The 21,248-nt window shown below is 38.9% G+C and overlaps 1 long non-coding RNA gene across 1 annotated transcript in view; it reads right to left on the reverse strand.

Annotated features, from left to right (window-relative positions):
- The window catches only part of LOC148213729 (uncharacterized), a 144,468-nt gene that overhangs the window by 9,795 nt on the left and 113,425 nt on the right, over nt 1–21,248 (reverse strand). Inside the window, exon 9 of the long non-coding RNA XR_015794159.1 lies at nt 18,458–18,525. This is a non-coding gene — a long non-coding RNA (uncharacterized LOC148213729). The remainder of the gene's footprint in view (nt 1–18,457; nt 18,526–21,248) is intronic.

Genomic DNA, 21,248 nt, shown 5'->3' on the forward strand with positions numbered 1-21,248 from the left:
TCACTGTAAGAACTGTTGCCTCCATGGCCTCCTTCTTACTGCACCTTCAACAGTGCTGCTGCCTGCATAGAAAGTAACATGTAACTTTCTGGGCAGCCATTCATTCTTCTGGGCTGGGAACACAAGAGCCTGCAGCAGGAGAGAAGATTGCCTGCTGCTCTTTCTCAGCCCCGAAGAACCAATCTAGCCAACTAGCTAACAGGGGATGGGCTGAGTCTCTCAAATATCAGTGCTACAGAGAAGAAAAGGAATGGGGGACCAACAAGCTCTTCCCCAAGGCCCAGCTTAATCTTGACTGGATGAGAAAGGCAGGGGAGCCCTAGAACCATGGTTGCTTCCTTTTTTGGCAGCCCTGTGATGGACACATTGGCAAAAGCAGGAGAGAAAAGAGCAGGAATTGGAAGGGGGAGGATTTAAATGCCCCACTCACTGTCTACTATTCCTAAATGAATAAACAAGGCTATATTTTAAAAAAAACAAAACATCACAGCCTGCTCCAATTTCATTACTGGAATCCAGTAATATCTTTGGTGGGAAGCTGCTTTGTGCACTGATGGGACTATCAATCTCCTTGTAGATATACAGTGAATCTTCTTCAGGATCAGTATTCCCATGACCAAACAAACAAGCAGGTAGAAAATGGACTGCTTGGATGAGATGTCCAAGACCTCTGGCATCTACAGTCCAACTGCCCATGGAGGTACAGAAGCCTCCAGCTGGAGGAAGTGGTCTTTAGTGGACCAATCGGAGTCCAGCAGGTCACTGACCCTCTGAAGATGCCTCCTCCATGCAATACAGAATGTTTGCATAGGAGGTTTTCTTCCTACAGAAAAAAATACTTGATCCTAACAGATCATCTTGATTCAGCTCCAAGCTGCCTCAGCAGTAGGTGACAATAAGATGGAGGCTCTGATGTGAGGTTATGTTCTGTGAAAAAAATGGGGGCTATCTTTGAACTAGAGCAAGGAGAATGCATGGATGAATCCAGTATACTATTTATTTCAAACACGTAGATGTCTGTTCCCTGAATTTCAAAGTGACTTGCAACAAGGGTGTAGACAGCAAAGGTGAGAAAAACAAAGCTCTAATAGGATAGTGAACTCTTTGCCAAGTTGTAGAAACAAAACACTTTCTGGAAGACATGAGCTGTTATACGCTTAAATCAACAACAGCAACTCTTCTGGTTGTATGGACATCCAGTAAATACCTTTAAACTGCAACATAGTTCATGCATCAGCCTTTCACAAGGGACAATTTGCTCTACAAATAATAAGGTGTTGGATCATCACTTTGAGAGAATTCTCTTCTCTCAGAGATATCAGGGAAGAAAAATGGAATTGCCCAGGTGTGTCTGCCGGGTATGGTCCAAAAGGTCAAGATGGAGGCTGCAAAAGTGCGATTGAAGTTCTCCCTACTTTTTATGTGCAACACACACATAAAAAGTAGGGAGAACTTCAATTGCACTTTTGCAGCCTCCATCTTATGTGCAACACACATAAGAAATGATTGGCGCTCCAATCACACCATTACTGCAGATATCTTGACTTTTTTGACTATATGCTGTGGACACCCCTGAATGGAACTGTACAGTTCACACTCAAGATAGGACAGTTTGATTGTCCCCTGTGATGTCTCCCAGAAAAATGACTAGCCTTGCAAATGAAAACTCATCCCTTGATTAAGAAAAACTAGTGTTACAACAATACTGGGACTTAATGACATCTTTTTTGCTGTATCTACTGAGCTGGTACTCCTGGAGTTTTCTCCTCCTCTATATTTTTCTACAGCTGTTGCATTCCTTCTGTTACTGGGGTTCCTCATTGCCTTTGAGAAGCTCAAAGGGGGGGGGGGGGGAAACAAGTCCCAAACCTCATCAGAGAGCCTCCAGGAAAAGTCCCTTAAGAAAAGGAAAAGCTGGGCAAGGGAAGGGATGGAGAACAGAACCCAACCTGAAGAACATAAGAGTGAGGGAGAGAAATAGCAGATCTGGAATTATGCATCTTCCTGGCCACAGGGAGCTTCAAAAGAAAACATCCACACCTCAGACTGAGCCTTGAAGCTAAGTAGTAACCAATTGATGGAATATGTTCCATCCTGTCTCCTGATAGCTATCAGAGGACAAGGGGCAACTTTGTGTACAAGTTGAAGCGTGTCTTCTCATGATTGGGTAACTTCATTATTCTGTTCTGAGCAAGCCTTATTTCTCAGCATCATTTTGTTGTTGTTGTTTCTTTGCTTCCCTTTTTGTATATACTTACCTTATGTTAAACCTGCATTGCCTACATTGCCCACTGGATTTAAAGGTATCTGTTCTAAAAAAGTAATATAAATGAAGTTATTATCAAAGCTACCCAGTTCTTCACACAATGTTGGAGAAAGGAATTGGTTTTGCTACATGAATGGATTCCTTCTTTTTCCACACCATCCTTCCATAACTTGTAGCCTTCCTGATGGTTTCAATAATCTCACCACCCACTGGAAAGGTTGCCTCAGGATGATGGAAATTGTAGTCCAATGTATCTGGAGGTCGGCAGGTTGGAATGCCCTAGGTCAATGTTTCTCAACCTTGGCAACTTTAAGATGGGTGGACTTCAACTCCCAGAGTTCCCCAGCCAGCCTGGGGAATCCTAAGAGTTGAAGTCCACCCATCTTAAAGTTGCCAAGGTTGAGAAACACTGCTCTAGGTTCCATAATGCAGCATCTCCAATTAGCGATACAAATTGATATGTTTTTACTACCATTTGCTTTCACTTTCACTGAAAGTAAATAGATATAATAATTAATATAGCATCTGAATTCCTGGGTTGAAATAGGTAGGGAATGGGAGCCATTCTGAAGTACAGCAACATAGAAATGTCAGAAACAAACAAACACTTGGATCGAGCATGGCTCCTGAGGATTGCATTCACAGAGTTTTCTAGCCAGTGTCATGGTCACCTATTGCCTTCTGTGTAAAACACTCCAACTGGAATAAAGAGAAAAATAGATTTTTGTGTAGAATGCAATTGGAAAACACAGTTCTTCTTTCTCTGTGACCCAACCAATTGGAAACAAGTACCTAATTAAATTTGATAAGGTCACCAAAAGTTAAATGCTTTGGGAATCATAGCTTGATTATAGTCTTGTAGATGACCGTCCATATCCTAGACTGAGGATTTATCTGCACATCCATGAAACTGCACTCCAACTGAATTTTCTCCTATGTTCATAAGCCCTCAACAAGCATTTCCAACAATAGGCATTTTGTGTCGGCCCTAAAAAGGTACATATTTGCATAATGTTGTTCTTTCTTTTTCAGAAATATAAAATGAAGGACTTGGTGAGTTCTCAGGATTGCTTCTAATAAGTAAAATTGGGATAATATCTTACCTAGGGAGTCCCAGCAGAGCCCAGTACTCATTCTTTCCCCAGAGAGGAGTGCAATCTCCAGTGCTGGTCTCCCTAAACTTGCCTTTACTCATCTCAACCTTGATCAGTGCTAATCAACTGGGATGGGTGGGACCAAGCTGGCTGGTCTTCTCCTTCCTTCCTTCCTTCCTTCCTTCCTTCCTTCCTTCCTTCCTTCCTTCCTTCCTTCCTTCCTTCCTTCCTTCCTTCCTTCCTTCCTTCCTTCCTCCATGTGAAGACATTCTCAGTAGAAATAATCTGAGGTAGCAGCAGTATCTGGTCACTTGTCTGCAAGCTAATTAGGATCCAGGTATTTGTTTCTGAAAAGAACAATTTTCAGGATGCCCACAGCCAATAAGTGTACTTGGTTTTGGTTTTGAATTCTTCCTGTGCTCACCAAATCCTTACAAAAATCTGAGAGAAACAGCAAGCTCTAAAAAACAGGCTGTCTCCTTTATGAATTTAAACTCTGGGTTTTGAATGGACAGGGAAAGCAATTGTTGAGTTTTTGTAAGCCTATAACATCTCACAATTTATTTCCCAAATGATACCCATTGTATCATTTGGAAATTTCTTTCCACTTTTCAGTCCATTTTGTGCTCTTGTTTTTAAAGTTTTTTTTTTCACCCCTTGCCTTCTTGGAATATGTTTACCTATTATGATCCTTGACTTCATTCATTACTGTCTCTGCCTGCCTCCAGTATATGCGGTCCTACCTGCATGCAAATGCCCCATCATTCCCAGTAGTTATAACTAAAGCGAAACTAACAAATTCCTATTGAGAAGTTTGTAATGTGGATACAATCTGTGTGTGGAGGGGAATGTTACCATTTGTTTAACACAAGATAGCCACAGATACACTTTGGGTTAAAGATCTCTCCCTGCTTCTTCACAGTGCAATTTTCTTTGAACCTCTACCTGTTGTTTGGGCTACTTTTGAACATGTGTTTAGCTCTGTTCCAGAATAGCAGTAAACCCATGTACACAAGGAGCCTGACTATCAACTGATATCAGTCTGGAATAGCACTATACTCATGTCCAAAAGAAGCTCAGCCATCAGCTCTGAATGCCAAGCCAGAACAAGTTTTGACCAATGCTAAACCACCAGTCTATCCATCTATCAAAACTTGCCTCTTCCTCAGCCCTAGCCCATGTTAAGGAGAATAATTGGTGGATGTTTTCCCACTGCCTGGTGGACAGGCAAAGAAACAAAGGATTCAGCATTCCCTGCTTATAAAATGCCCCGTGCTCTGTAAATAAGGCTAGTACCAATTTGCCAGCATTATGTCCATGGCCAGACTGGAATTCTGCATGGGAGAGCAAATATTATACCAGAGTAATTTTCTTCTGGCTCAAGGAGAGATGGACCACACTTTGACCTGGCTCTGAGGAAGAAGCCAAGGTTATATCATGCTGTATGAACAGAGCCATTGACTGTAATACTTGCATTAAGAACATTGGAGAATGACATTCTAAATTATGTTCTGGAGAGGGAAAACATACCTATCTTAAAATTAGTTTTAACCTAGGAAATGTACAGAAAAGGTGGATCAGCAGCTTTGTAGATGATGATGATGATGATATTTTCTTTAAAGAGATTCTGTCAGTGTTTCCGTAAATGAGTCACGTGTACTTAGCCTCTAAATATATAAAACAAATATTTTAAACATATGCAAAACATCAGCATGTGAAACAGGGAATCATATCATTTCACTTTAGTGATGGTACAAATACAGTCCAAGAAGTCCAGAATTCACCATTGAGTAAAATCTTTATTAGGACAAACCAAAAAAGTGCAAAAGAAGGTGTAAGCATCTGAATTCTCCAGCAGTTCTTTGTGACACCTTTGTTAGTCCTAAAACAAGAATATAGATTTTTCTCTTCACTAAGTTGACTATGATTGCTTTTATTGATTGTTTTATATCCCATAACTACTGTTCATTCTCATGTAGTTACACTCCCAATAATCCCTAAGAACCCTGAATATGTGCTTGTATTAGCAACAGTGTAGGAGAGGATAGTGTAGTTTTTCTAGCAATAATATGTTATAGTGAGTGTGTAGTAAAAATACAGAACCCAAACACAATTTTGATAATCTTTTCTGTATCAACATACTAACAGAGTAATAAATGTACTGTTTTGGAAACCTGTCTCTATTTTCCTGAAGCTGTTGAATACATTTCTTAAATGCTGAGAATTATTAAGGGTATTCTTAGCTTCACTTGTGTACACACACTCAGTCCTGCACCCAGAGCTCTGCCAAAGTTAATGAATTTGACTAAGCAGCCACTATTACAAACACAGCATTTTGGAAAAATACCATGTTTCTACTATCACCTCGTTTAGCTGCCAGGCAGCATATTTATTTTTTGTTGCAAATTATCAACATTTCAAGTATCTTCCTTTCCAAATGATTAGTCCAAGGTTTTTCAGGAGGCTTATTTAGCACACAATTTCAATGGCATCAAAGTGGCATCTAATTTTTTTAAGCAAAGTCATACACCAGCATTTCCACAATTAATATAATGCCAGAAGCATTGATCTATAATTAAATACATCTTTAAAAGTCAGAATGAAAAAGGGAGAGGTTCTTTAATATTGTTGCCATAAGGGAAGAAAGTAGTGATGAAAAATGTTTTACTAGAAAGTTAAAGGTTTTAAATTATTGCTATGTCTTTGTTTTCTGGTGTCCAACTTTTTTTCCCTTAGCACTTCCATTTTTATCACACTTTTGCTGAACTGAAAGCATTGTTTTAAAGTTAAGTCCTATTCCTAACATTGAGTTTTAAAGGTCTTTGTATTCCGAGCTTCCATATTTCCCTGGTCTGTATATTTAGTTTTGGAAAATTCCAAAAATAAATCTAAAATGAAACAAAAGGACAAATTAGTGAGGACTTAACACATCTCAGGCAACATTTTCACAACTGTAAGCTCTGTGAACTTGAAATAAATCATCCAAATGATCAGGAAGTCTACAAATAATTCCTTTTCGAATATTACTAGAAAGTTGGCTTCCACAGGTTGGGGTCCTACAATATGGACCCCAGAAATTAGGATAACTCCTAATATTCCCAGACGACATGGCCAACCAATACAATTCCAAGCACCACAGTGTCATAGTGATTGTTACCTCCTCCCTTTACCTATACCTAAAGAAGCATGTGATACAGGACATATAAAACAGAAGGTAGGAAAAGAAAATTAATATTGCTCTTATAAGTGCACAAAGTTGATATTGCATAGAGTGAGGGATACCCAGTCTCTCTTAATTCACCAGTGGTCTGAAGAACTTACCTATGTTTCAATGCAATATCTGAATGAGTAATATATTGCCAGGAATCTCAGCTGGAAGACTATTTAAAAATGTGGCCTGCTTCTAGGTGGTTCATCTTCTATTTATTTTTTCCCTTTTTAAAGTGAAGTAAATTGGCTTAAATGGAAATAAATTAATTCTACAACATGTTATGGATAAGTATGTGAGAATGATGGAATAACTGTGAGACAAATATCTATGAGGCTACTTCTTTTTTCTGTTATTTCTTGTATACAATAAAATAACGACGACGACAAAATGGGAGAAGAGATCCAGTACTCAAATCTATTTAACCTGCTAGTAATCTCCTGCATGTTATCATAATTTCCTCTATACCTGATGTTTAGGTGTGTGAGAATTGATGGGTGTTAGCCAAAATGGTATTAGAATTTACAGAAAATTTCATTCATTTATTCTTTCACTCACTGAAGTTCTCTGAGGTGGACTACAAAACAGACAGTGAATGGATCTATAGATAGAAGCACTCCACATTTTTATTTATTTATTTATTTATTTTATTTATATTTATTTATTTATTTAAAATACTTATATAGCTGCCCATATTATGAACCACAATCCTGGGTGGCTCACAAAACAATAAAACCTCAAAAACGAAGCCAGACCAGTCCAGAGAACCAGAATAAAAATTCCTGGCGCTCCAGGGCAACACTCTTCCACACATCAGGGTTCCACCTTGCTGGTCTCCAGCCTCATTCTACCTCAGTGCCTGCAAGAAGATCCAGCTCTTGAAGGCCTTCCAGAAGGCCCGGACGGTAGGGGCCAGCCAGATCTCAGGGGGAAGGGTGTTCAACAGGGCAGCGGCAGCTGCAGAGGAGTTGTGTTATATTGCTACTGCCCCAACATAACATTGCAGTTGCTGAAAACTACAGTTTGGGAAATTCCATGACTTATTGGCAAGCCTGTCCTTATTCCTTTCCCTCAGTGCAGAGTAGCACCAAGTAGTTCCTACAGAGATAGGGTTTAATCAGTTCTAGAAAATGCCAAGGTAGTGCTTGTGTCTCCTAGGAGTAGACAAATAGATTAGTAAAACCAAAATTGGAGGGATGGTTATAATTAACTGTTCAATCCACAGCCCTGTTTAAAGGAAATGCTTGTAATGAATGAGACCATATCAGCTTAAATAACTCTCAGGTTGGGCTAATTTTATTATTTCAGAGTTTACTACTGTACGTTTCATTTGAATCCTGCAGGCCTGCCAATGTGTTTCATTGCAATAAAGCAAGAGAGTATGTATCTGAGTTCTTTTTTAGATTTAAAATATAAATGTGATGAGGTTTATTACACTATAATTGGATTTCAAGTCATAAGAAACCTGTAGAAACTATCTAAAAAGAAAAGAAAAAAAGGCTAAGAACTTGCCCACCCTTGGCCTAAAGCAATGGTATTTCTTCCTTCTCTCATATCATAATTTCTAATCAAAAAAATAAATACTTATTTGTGCCAGGTAAACAGAAATTAAACTAAGTTGCAAGCAACAAACCACCAAACAACAGAAGCATAACTCTGGATTTTTAGTGGAACCAAAATTAAAAAGCTATAAAATAACCCATAATAGGCTTAATACATCTTAAAACCTGCCATTAGTGTATTAGCAGATTTTAAGATCAACAAACAGAAGATGAAGATGTTAACAAAAAACATGAAAATAGATCAAATAGAATTGATGAATAAAACGGGTTTTAAGATAGAGGAGAAAGTAAAATATCTGAATATCACTATGACAAATATGAATTGTATGTTATTTCAAAATAACTACGTTAAGACATGGAATGAAAAAAAAAAAAAGACATGTTAAGATGGGAGAAACTACAATTGTAATTGCTGGGGAGAATTTATGTGATAAAATTGAATGTCCTGCCTAGAATGATGTTTTTGTTCCAGACAATATCTGTTTTGACAACTGATGCACCATTTAAACAGTGGCAAAAGGATATATCTAAATTTGTATGGGGGGGGGGGAACCCACAAGTTAAATATAAGGTGTTACAGGATGCAAAAGAAAGAGGAGGATTGGTTTTACCTGATTTGAAATTGTACTTTGCAGCTTGCTGTTTGGTTTGGAGGAAGAGTGGGTGCTGCTGAGAAATAGAAGGCTTTTGGAGTTAGAAGGACATGACCTGAGATTTGGGTGGCATGGCTATTTGTGGTATAAAGGTTAATGTGGATTTTAAAAATCATTATGTTAGACATGCCATATTGAGAATATGGAGTAGATACAAATCCAGGCTGAGCCCGAAAACACTTTTGTGCCTTTCAGCACAAGAAGCATTTTATAGACGGGAAATAATAGGCAAACATAAATGGCTAACTTATCGGGAGATGCTAGAATTTTGTCATGGGGAATAGAAAATAAAATAAAGAGAAGAACTGATGGCAGAGGAATATAGTTGCCAAAGATTTTCTTATGTACAGTTATTCGAAAAATTTAAAGTAGACAAAAGAGTTTATGGTTTTGAACATTGTAAGACTGAGTTTGAAATAGAATTGTGTACAAAAGATGAACACGTAATTGCTAAAATGCATAAACTTTTATTGAAATTTGAAACAGAATAAGAATGAGTGAAAGAATGTATGATAAAGTGGGCTAAAAATTTTGGTTATAATATACAGATGGAACAATGGGAAAATATGTGGTTGAATGGATTGAAATTTACTCTGTTTTAACCTTAAAGAGAATTTTTACAAAATGATGTACCATTGGTATATGTCACCAGAGAAATTGTCTAGAATGTATAAAGGCACTTCAAATACAGTACATGTTGAATATGTGAATAACAAGGAAGGTTATTTTATCATGCTTGGTAGACGTGTAAAAAAGTTAGAAAATTTTGGATTCAAATACATACACTGATTCAGAGGATTTTAAAATTAATATACAATTGAGACCAGAGGTCTTTCTTTTGGGACTGATGGATAAACAGTTGAAAAAAAGTCATGGGACTTTGTTTTTGATTATGATAACTGCAGCGAGATTATTGTATGCACAAAAATGGAAAGACTCGGCAGTAGCTACAATGGAGGAATGGTTGGTGAAGATAATGGAACTCACTGAGATGGCCAAATTAACTTCTTCGATTAGAGAAAGGACAATATGTACATTTATTGCTGACTTATGGACTTTTTGTGGAAAACTGAAAAAAAATGAACTTATGATTTATGGTTTTGATGATTAGACAGGATAGATTATAGAAAGAAGAAAGACATGTAACTTTAGAGAAAGAGGTAAATTTATCATTGTACTTAGAACTTTTGTAAAGATGACCAGAAGCCACTTCTTTGTATCTTTTTTCTATTTTTCTATTACTTTTTTTCCTTTCTTGCACTTTTAACTTTCTCTTTGATTTCTTTCTTTTTCTTTTTTCTTTCTTACTTTTTATTAGTTTCCATTAGTTTTTAATCTTCTTTTTTAAAACTTAATTTTTTTAAAAAAGGCTTAATACATCTAGATGTTTACCCCATACCACCACCACCACCACCACCACCCAAATAGCCCAAATTCCAGCACTGCAAATCCTGACTGTCAAGACCTGAAGAATTCTCCAGTGCCTAAGGAAACTAAGCAATGTCCTCTTTCATTCTGCATGAATAATGCCAAAAGAATTGGATGAATGGAAATCATCCTCTGCAGTACTTGTAGTTTTCATATGAGTATACTCTGTGGTCTGGGGACTATTTGCCTTGGCCAAGATCACTGGATCACCAAAGACAAAGACCCACTCGGTGATTTAGGTCTTAAAGTCCATTGCAGAGGATAGAATCTGAGAATCAGAATCATAGGATGGAGAAGACTCCATGAGGCAAAGGCTAAGCATGAAGAATCCCATTTGATGGGAATCCACGGCCAGTGAAACATGGCTGTTAGCAGAGATGAGCTGTTGTTATGCCCAAGTGTGCAGTAATCTCCATTTCTATTGCTATTGGTCTAACTGGTGAATTAAAAAATTAAGTGTAAAGATTCAGTCCGGGGTTGAACAATTATTTTCAGCTTGGGACATCTTATGTGTTAAATAATCAGTCAGAGGTCACAAACTGTTGGAGATGGGAGCAGAGTCAAAAAAAGTGCATGCTGGAGATGAAAGAACAGCATTTTGCCTATCCAAACTTCAAAAGCAGCAACTTTTTTCTTCCATGTCCACTCAAGCCACATTTTCAGTAGATTAAAAAACAAACAAACAAACCTTCCCTCCCCTTTTTCCTCTGCAAATGTCCTCTTCATCCTCTGTTTCCTTCTTAAGTGACAACATATTTCAAGTTTTTTTTTCTTTCCAAGAAATGTGTCGTCTGCCTAGGGATTAGCAATAGCAGCAGAAAGATTTCCCCTTAGAGCCTTCTGAAAATAGCTTAAAAGGATACCTGCTGGAAGCCTGGCATTCACACATTCACACGCACGTGCATGCATGCATGCACAGGGACGTATATGCGGACATTGGAGGAGGGCCAAATTACATCTTCTTTCCTGAAGCAGTTTTAAGTAAAACATTCATGTGTGCAGTGCTAATAGCAGCAGGAGACCTCTGACTTGTTCCTTCCTGCCCAGCTGATGCACTGGGTACCGAAATTTGGGAGATTCCCTTTTCAAACAAATCTGAAACTACCTTACAAGAGTGATGGCCAATTCCAGTTAGCTGCAGTACCATAAAAATAACAACAATAAAAGAAGTGTGTGTGTGTGTGTGTGTGTGTGTGTGTGAGAGAGAGAGAGAGAGAGAGATAAGCCCCTAGGCACAAAACACTTATTTTTTAAGGAAAGATGTCTTAAAATATTCTACTAAGTTTTTGAACTTGATATTTCTTTTATATATTGAGATCAGCCAGATTTTTGCAAACTGTACCAAGTGTAATCTAGTTCAGTTAAGCTATTTTAGGTCTTACAAGAATGGTAGCACCTTTTCAGGCTAACCAATTTTATTAAAGACAGCTTTTGGCCTTTTAATATAATCTGCTGTTTTGAAAAGATGCTGCTAGACTCCTTCTGATTTTGGACTGCTACAGACTAACTTTCCTCCTACAATGATTTCAAGGCTAAGTAGTTACACATGTACTCTAAGTAAGCCATTGGGAGGTAACTGGTTTTGCTTGGGCTTTCTTGTGCTGACATTTTTTATGGGTAGCTAGAGCTCCATCTGGTGGCTAGTAGGTTATTTAAATGGGCATTGTCCTGACTTACGTGCTGTGGAGTACCACTTTAGCATTCTAGTATCTTCATTGTTTATGAACCCACATTGGCACAGCTAATACACCATATTGCAACCAAATTTACAGTACAGAAATGGGAATGTAGAATAAAAACAACTTCTGTTTAGGCAAAAGGATTTACAAGAGGACCAGAATAACCATTTTCAAACATCAGAACTGACAAGTAGACCTTATTTTGCATAAAGGGGATTACGGTGTGGAGGGAGCAGGGAGTGGAAGAAGGTGAGCAGGGTTGGGTCTGATTAGTACTTGGAAAGGAAATTTCCAGGGAATTGCAGAGTTTTAAGCTAGACTGAAAGTCATTCTGGAAGAAGGCAGTGACAAACCACTTCCATATTGCTCCCAAGAGATCTATGTGGATGTACTATATTACAGAAATCATGAGGAGTCAAGCTCATCTTGAAGATTTTATTTTTACACTGATTCACAGGAAACTAGTTGTGGCCCACAACCAGTGATGGCTTGAGCCAGAATCCAGAGTGGCTGGACAATTATCTTCCTGTGCCATAGTTTCATCTCTCGTGCACATGTACATGCCCCTATGCCTTCACACACATTCAGACAGGCAAAGGATTGCCTCCAGAACAGATGTGAGCTCATAGTGCCATGGACATCCATGGGGGGGAGAACTAGCAATGTGACCTCTGTCGTGATGTCATAATATGAGTGTGAATAATGAATTGTGCATCATTTGCACCATGTCATCATGACGCAACTGATTCATATGACAAATTTTATAATTGTGTCATTTGCACAATTACATTATGATGGGCATGACATTGTGGCTTCTATCAGATGCCTATGCACATCACCTGGAGATGCCTCACCTAGGTGTAATGTTTATGTGTAATACGTCATACATAAAACACAGGTAGAACTTTGATCACATCATCTTTGCCACCATCCTGGCTTTTTTTTTTTTTTTGCTATACCCTATGGACTCCCTTTCAAAATACATCTTGAAGCAGTTTACAAAATATATAATAGACCAGAATAAAAATTGATTATAAAATCAAAGTCATTGAAAAGTGAGGGTGGGAAGAGAATAACAAAGCCATTGCTTATTCATCCAGCGTTCAACCAGGGAGAGCATGGGTAAAATTGTAGAACATTTCAAAGTGCCGTGGTACTCCAATACCAAATCATGTTTTCAAGCAGTGTGTCAGGTTCAGCCCAAGAACCACAATGAGGCCATCCAGTGCAGTACAGTTCCTTTATTGACTATTACCTATTCAACAGAATCTCACGAGATTAAACTTATCTACAGCTACTAGAGAATATACTCTGTGAGGCTCTAGGGAGGAGCCAGCCTCATCCTCTTCGTTTTCCCAGAGTCTTGTTGCGGCTGAGGAAGTGCTTGCCCTGGAATGTCTCTCCCCCCTCCTGACAACCTTGAAGCTCCATTCCAGAATCTTCCCCGCTCATGCTATCCATCACACAGTGCTTTACAGGTAGTTCTCATTTAATGACCACTCAGTCAGTGACAATTCAAAGTTACAACAGTGCTAAAAAACAAGATGACTGGTCCTTGAAGTTGTAGCCATCACACCATCCCCGCAGTTATGTGATCCCCATTTGTGACCTTCACAGCCAGCTTCCAACAAGCAAAGTCAATGGGGAAGCTGGCCGGAAGTTGTAAGTCACGGTCACTGGATGATTTGCTTCATGTCAGCTGGAACTGATGTTGTAAGTTAGTGTGGTCATGTGACATCGCCCTTAGCGACTGTGCTGCTTAGCAAGAGTTGCTGGTCCCTACTGCGGTCAGTACATTAGGACTATCTGTACTCTCTTGAAATAAGCTAAATTACAATTTTATTCCTGGAATGGCTCCAAATATATTTTCACTTATTTTATCTATGGAATTATTGTTTTGCCAATATATGACATTTCCAACATGTTACTAAGTTTGAAACAGAGGACTAAGAATTTTGAGTACATTTGATTACACCTGAAGAACACCTTCTTTTCTGGCCAAAAGCTATACTATTTTGTGCTAAATACTGGTAAATATTAACTACTGAGTACTGATTTAGTACTGGTTCTAAAGACTTGGTGATTTTAAACACTTTCAACAAATAAAATAATATACTGTGAAAAACACATTCTGTGATTATTAAGTGAGACATTAACTGCTATGAACATGTTTCAAAATGCTCAGATGTTCTTTGCTTGAAACTGTGATTGCCCTGCACTGTTTACTTGGCTTTAGTTATGGCAGTCTTTCATATATATATATATGATGGACTTTGTACTGCTTAAGTCCTTCACCTGCTGGGACAAGGGAAATCTGGAGTGCCAGACAAAAGAGAAATTGAAATGTATGGAAGATACTGAATACATTATTTGTGGAATTGATTGATTGATTGGTTGGTTGAGTGTCCACATTTCTACCCCATCCCAACCTAAAGACTCTTGGTAGAAATTATGTGGAGAAAGATTTCTAAAGCTTTAAAGAAATCACCCTCTTTAATTTTTTAGGCAATGGCTAGGGAGATATAAAAAAGAGTTTGGGCTGAATGTAGTTGAAGATACCTGGAACATGTATGAGTAAAGCCACAGCACCCACCTATGGTGTCTGTCTATCTACCTACTTTGTAAAACTGAACCCCTCTCTCTCTCTTTCTCTCTCTCTTTCTCCATTCCTGTAACCTATACTTCTTTCTTAGTATCTTCCTGAGATTTTGCCAAACAGATAGGAGCAATGCCTCTTGGCTTGGTCAGTCTTCTGTTCCCCCCACCCAGACATATGCAGTGATTTTCTTAAGCCTACAGCTTTTAACTCAAATGTCTTGTAGCTGAAAAGAGAAGACAGCCGATTCTAGTGCCACGTTTAATAATTCATAAATCAAACATAGTTCAAATGGGTTCAGAGTTTAAAAGTTTAAATGTTTTGCTTAAGTTTTAAAGTTTAAGCTGCCAAAAGTTTTAATACACACCCTCACACACATATTCAACTTCAGAAGCCTACACTAAAATGTGGAGAACTGAAGCCCATACATAGTTACTCAGATGTCTCACTGAATTCAGTGGGATTTAGTCTTTGGTTAGTGTACATAGGATAAGGGTATTAATGTAATGCACAACAGATCCATTTGCTGCTATTTCTTTTTTTGGCTTAGAGCAACAGTGGAAGACTGTCCCCTGTTCTGATTGCCTCTGCCTGCTTGTGTGATTCACAATGCTGGACTCGACTGACCTTTGCCACAAGAGGCAGGATTTTTCTTGTGTGCATCTCCTTCCTTTTCTGCTTTCTGATCTTGGTGCAGATTCCCATTTGAGGCCCTGTGTCCAGTGCAGTACTTTGGAAAGAAATGTAGCCCCTTCTCCTGGGCAAGGAAACCCTGTGCCATCCACATGCTCAAAGCAATAGTCCCAGATAGTAGGACTGCAATTAGGCCTTTGCCTGGGACTTGGCAAAGACACTGTAACTAGAGCAGGCAACAGTGGGCTAGATAGACTAATGGTCTGCCTCGATTTAAAGCTGACTGATTAGTGGTTAATTGATTTATTTATTTCCAATTGGAAAATGTAAGCTAAGGGATTATGAAATGCCCATTAGGTAGATCTATGGCTGTGAAACATTCCAGCACATCTGCAGGCTACCAGATTGAAGAAGACCATTTCCCAATTTTGCTCTCTTCCAGCCCATTGCTAATTATTTTTAATTTGGAAGAACTGAACAAGATTTTAGGGCGGCCATCCACGTTGAACTATTGTGGAATGCATTCTGTCTCAGACTGCATTTATCAGAGTACAAAGTTGGGGAATAGATCAAGCATGTGTGAAATATTCTGTGCATGGACTGTTCAACTGCAACTTCAGCTGGCCCTTGCCCAGAACAAAACACACCCATTATGTCCATATCTGGACCCAGAAAATGCATATTTCATCCAGGCATGGATTTATGACATGCATGCACAGGTAGGAGCATAAGGAAAGACTATGCTATCAGTGTTAGTTTTTATACAGATCAATCAAAGTGCACACACATGTACAATTTATATTAAAACCAACTAAATATTTATAGGCAGTTGCCAGTGGGGCAAATAAGATGAATTTTATTTTAAAGAAGCACTGAGATAACATAATTATAGGAAAAGTTATTCAGACTGAAAAGGGATAGTGAAGGAGCAGTGGGCAATGTACTGTAATTAGCACTCCCTCTAGGCAGAATCTCTAAAGATCTCTCATTTCTAGCAAGCTCAGAGTTTGATGTTTCTTTTGTTTCTAGCAGGCAAGATATTTAGTTTCAAACTGAAATGAAATGAAACTTTTGAAGACCCACAAATGCAGATTTCACATTTGGTATTGATGAAATTTGAACACTTAATAATGTTGACTAGGCAGTCCACTGAAGTTGGATGACATCGTCCCATACCAATATTAAGTTGTGTTAATTAAACTGTGTTGCTAAGAATTATTAATACATTCTAACCATAGAGGAAATGTTCCCAACAAATCACTGGTAGATATGCTGTAAGGAGAACCCATTCAGCTGATTACAATATACCATTCAGAGTCCTCCAGATGGGATGAACTAGTATTCCATTTATTGATTTATATATATATTTGATTTATTACCCATCACAGTTGCAAGACTCTTGGTGGTTTAGGGCAAGGAAATATACAAAAATATTCACAAGGAAAAAAAATTAAAATTATAGAATTATAAAATCATAAAGGGTAAAGCCTATACCAACCATTATATCTGGAAGGCACCCAGTTGGGAATGGTCCCAAAGATGATATCTGATCTCACCTGCTGCTTATGATCCAGGTAAGAAATGCCCTATTTATAAAGCCAACATAATGAACTTGCTTTATGTCACACTTAACACACACAAACTCGTACTCACACCAATATAAGCAAGAGTGACATAAGATGTCTTGCTGAGGCATATTCATTCTGAGACAAGCACTTTGTAACCACTGGGAAACATTGCGACATTGTTGTACTTGTTCCAGCAAACAGTGTCAAGGCATTAATAAAAACAGAGATAAAAGGAAGAAAAGAGCAGGGGGAGGGGGAGGGCTGAATGAAATTTTATGGAAACTGAGCAGTCAAAACTTGGTAAACTTGGCATCTCATCAACAAAAGAAATTGCAACAGAGCTTCTGAAGTCAGAAAAAGTGAAAATGAAGACAAGGCAAAGGACAGAGCTAATGTCTGTTAAGCAAATGAAAAGAGGAGGCACCAGTCAGTTCTCTCTGCTTGTAATGACACAGTAATAGGCAAAGCTGAACAACACACAATTCCCATTTGCAGGAATAGCTCACAAATTGTCATAAGATGAGTGAAAGCTGAACTAAAGGTGATATTGTTCATCTTATTGTGGAGTGCCTGATAAGGGCTGGGGTTCTGGCATGGTGAGTAGAGGGGTTTAAATCTTTTGTCCCTGCATTAGTCCTGATTTCAAATGGCCACACAACTGTTTGTAGTGGAGAGTAAACCTTTAAGGGGGGTTGTTGAGTAGATCATAGGGATTCACCTACAGAGTACCTTAGAGGAAGTGAATTATCTGGACCTCTTTCAGGCAGGGTTCAGGCTGGGGCAAAGGATAGAGATGGCATTGGTTTCTCTGGTCAGTTATCTTTACTGGGATCTAGATGGGGCTAATGCACCCCCCTTGGTCCTTTTAGATCTTTAGATAGTCTTCAGTACCATGGACCATGGAAACCTTCTGGATTGTCTGCCTGAGTTGGAGATCAGAGGCTAATTGCTGGCAACTGAGTACTTAATCTTTTTCCTTTGTTTATTTCCCTTAAAGCAACAGATTTTTTTCATTGTTTAGAAAGTGAACAATTAAATGTCACAGATAAGTTGGTAAAAATTATAGTTGGATGTTCTATCACCTAGTTTTTATTACCTAGAGTTTTCAGTACTCACTATTGGTACCTGAGGCTTTCAGGAGAAACTGATAGTGTCTAACAAAGTTAAATCAGGGCAGGGAAAATTGTTGAGATAAATTGATCATAGCAGATAGGATAAGATCAAGTAGGTAAATACAGTTAGAGCAGGTAAAGTCAAGACAGAAGTCTCATACAGATTTCTCAACAGGGTAGTGGACAGCTCCAGATGAGCCTATTGGCTGGAGCTTTCTCTGGCTATGACAACTGTAGACTGTTGTCTCAACAAGGCAACTGAAACCAGATATAAATTAGCCAAATCAGTCTGCTCTGCAGTCTGCTCTGTATCCTTGTACCCTAGGGTTCTTAGATTTTATATCCTTAGATTTTGTATCCTTAGTTTTCTGAAAAGCTGTGGAGGCTCATCCTGATTCAAGGACCATGACAAGGCCAATGGCCAGGTCTGCATTGATTGTATCCTCCCTCAACATTATCTTTCACTGCACACCAAATGGTATGAAAACCAGGCATGATGATTCCAAGGAGAAGTCTGATGCAAGAATTATGCCACATATACTCTTCAAATTTCCCAAGAAACCAATATTTTCGGACAATGTTTTACATGAACTTTTTATTTTTATAGCCCAAGAACCAGAATATTTTCAGTTCAAGTAATTAAGGAGTTGCCTCTAACCTTGAGAAGAAACAGCTGTATTCCTTGAAAACTCAGTTCATATGACTCTTTCTTCACATGAATACATCCTGGTGAAACATTGTAGAGAGATTCAATTATAAATCAAAGCAGAAAGAACTGAAATGCATAAACATAGCTTCAAAATCACACAGTAATTACAAATTCCTGTATGTGAAAGAATAAGTAAGGTGATGAGTGAGATACAGCTAGTGATATAAAACACAAAGTTTAACTGTGTACAAATTATATAGTATAAGTAAGAAATTGCTGATTTTATACGGCTAAAAATCCCATTATATTACACAAGCACAAAAACATACATGCATTTTATTTTACTGTGAACTGTGTTTAACTGCTTGTTTATATCTCTTTGTGCCTTTGGGTGTAGGTCCAATTTTAATTTAATAGAGAAACTCCATTTAGTAGATAACTCTCAAGGTTCCTTGCATAGAACAAAGTATTGTGAAGCCCATATTCAGATCTTGACATGTGAGGGCAAACCATGTATGCTCATGCTTGGGAAACCACAGCAAATTATGATTCTCCAGCTCTTCTGCACAAATACATGTACATCCCAATTAATATGAGGGACAATAATTCTTTCCAGCACTTCTACATTAATGATCTGTCACTGTCATAAAGGATTGTTTAAAGCATCCCCTTCCATTTCCCCTTCATTCTGTAATCTTAGCATTGGCATTTCACACATTGAGTACAGAGGCCTTCAATGATTAATAGCTGTAGTGTGTGGGAGGAATGATTTTGCTACTGAACTGGTCAACCAATGCTCCAGGCTTCCTGGAAGAAGACTGGTGGGTGTGTTGTTCTATTCTCTTTTCTATGGAAGTCTAAATGAAAGGATTTTAAAATCATTTTTTTAAGGATTATAGGTTTGGAAATGGAAATTACCACCTTCAAATGCTGGAATAATGTCTCCTTCTAAGACATAGTGATTCTAACTATCAGCATTGTTGTTATATACTTATTTATGTAGCACAGTCTTCCGAAATTGGGCCCTCCAGATAGGTTGAACTATTTTTCCCCAGAGAGGATAATGTGATTTGTGATCATACACATTGTGTGTTGAACCACGTTGAGAAGCTGCTGTAGCCTAGGAAGTTCCCAAGAAGATAAGCTCTAACATACCTTCCCCTGAAAATGCTGAAACATTTACAGGTATCTTAACAACTTCCCAGGATAAAAAACCCAAAGTTCTTCCAAGAAGTGAATGTTCCTCAGAAAGTAGAGCCATTAGTTAAACTTCTTACCTAAATTAGGATTATATGAAGGAGGATTGATGAAACAAGGCAAATGGGATCCAACTTTGCTTTCAGCTGCCAGACTGAGCCTAGCCCTAAATAATTTATTACATCATTCCTAAGACCCTGCTATGAATCAAGCTGCCGTACCTCCTACCTGTCTTCAAAACAGGACCCACTGTTTGGCATACTGATGTGAAAAAAATGCCCAACCTGCCGGTGACGTGTTCTCCTTTGTCTCTATAGTGTTTAGTGGCTGCAGTCAGCGCCCAGCTCTTCTCAAGATCAAAGGGAGCAAGAATAAACATCTCCATCTTCCTCCCCACCCCCATCATATCCCATCTAATACAACTGGTATTTTTATTGTGGAGAGCAGCAATTTGTAAGAAGAAATGAAAATCTACGGCATGTCAGTTCATACAGGCTAATGATGTTTATACAGACATACCACACTGATGGAATAGACCCAACATTCCCTTCACTGTGCAAGACGGGAAGGGGGGAAAAATGAAAGGCAGAAAGGAGTGACCCAAGCCCCCCTTCCCCCTGCCTTTTTCCTGCTCAGCAACCTGTACTTGACCCTCCCGAGCCTGGCTCTGCTCAGACTCCATCCCGCCCAGCCGGAGCCAGAGCACTGATACCAGGCAGCTGATGCTCTCCCTCATCCAAAACACACACACTCCTTGAAAATACACACCCACTGCATACTTGGAGGAGGGGGAGGGGGAGGGGGAGGGGAAGGCGGAAGAGATTGGCCCATCTTTTGGCTTGCAACTTCAGGGCGTTCTCACTTGCTTTTTGGAACCAAGTGCAGAAGATGTATTCTAGTGCCACTGGTGCTTGGTGCCAAATGATACAAGTGTCAAGAGAAAGTGGTCCACTTGAAAGTGGAAATAGTTCAGATGCCTGGGAATGGGGGAAGTGTTTAGCTAAAAGGTTCAAGCTGGCTCCCTTCAGTCAAGCACCCAGCACGGTATTTAAGCATCTAGTACATAAATATGGTCTGATCCTCTGAGAATGCTTAGCTCCCACTGGAGCTGTGGGTACACAGCATCACTGGAAGTCATGGCGCTTATGTCACCGCACTCATAAGAATAATAAAAACATTCAGCTTATGAGTGTGATAGAGGAACTGAAAGGGTGTTGAGCAGTTAGCAATCCACATTTGGTGATCTTGCATGTGTACAGAGAGATAAACGCAGGCAAGCCTCTGTCAGGTTACAAAGTTAGAGGAACAGATAGGGGTTTTGTCACAGTCACACAATCATATCTCAAGGGTCAGAGATAGAAATACTCAACTATGAGCCACATGAACTATACAAACTGCAGACCCATGCCTTTCATAGGTACTTCATACGAATCTTTAGAAAGTAAATTCCACATTCCATAATACGATTGATTGATTGATTGTTTATGTGTCATCAAGCTCTTTTCGACTCCTAGTGACCACGTAGATAGATTTTCTCCATGATGATCTACCCCTTAGCTCTTCTTTCAAGTCTCCCAATGGTGCAATCATCAGCACTGTAACT

Source organism: Python bivittatus, unplaced genomic scaffold, assembly GCF_059951505.1.
Source record: "Python bivittatus isolate LINGU-HERP-01145 unplaced genomic scaffold, Pbiv_v1 ctg000840_np1212, whole genome shotgun sequence".
In the NCBI taxonomy this organism is placed as follows: domain Eukaryota; kingdom Metazoa; phylum Chordata; class Lepidosauria; order Squamata; family Pythonidae; genus Python; species Python bivittatus.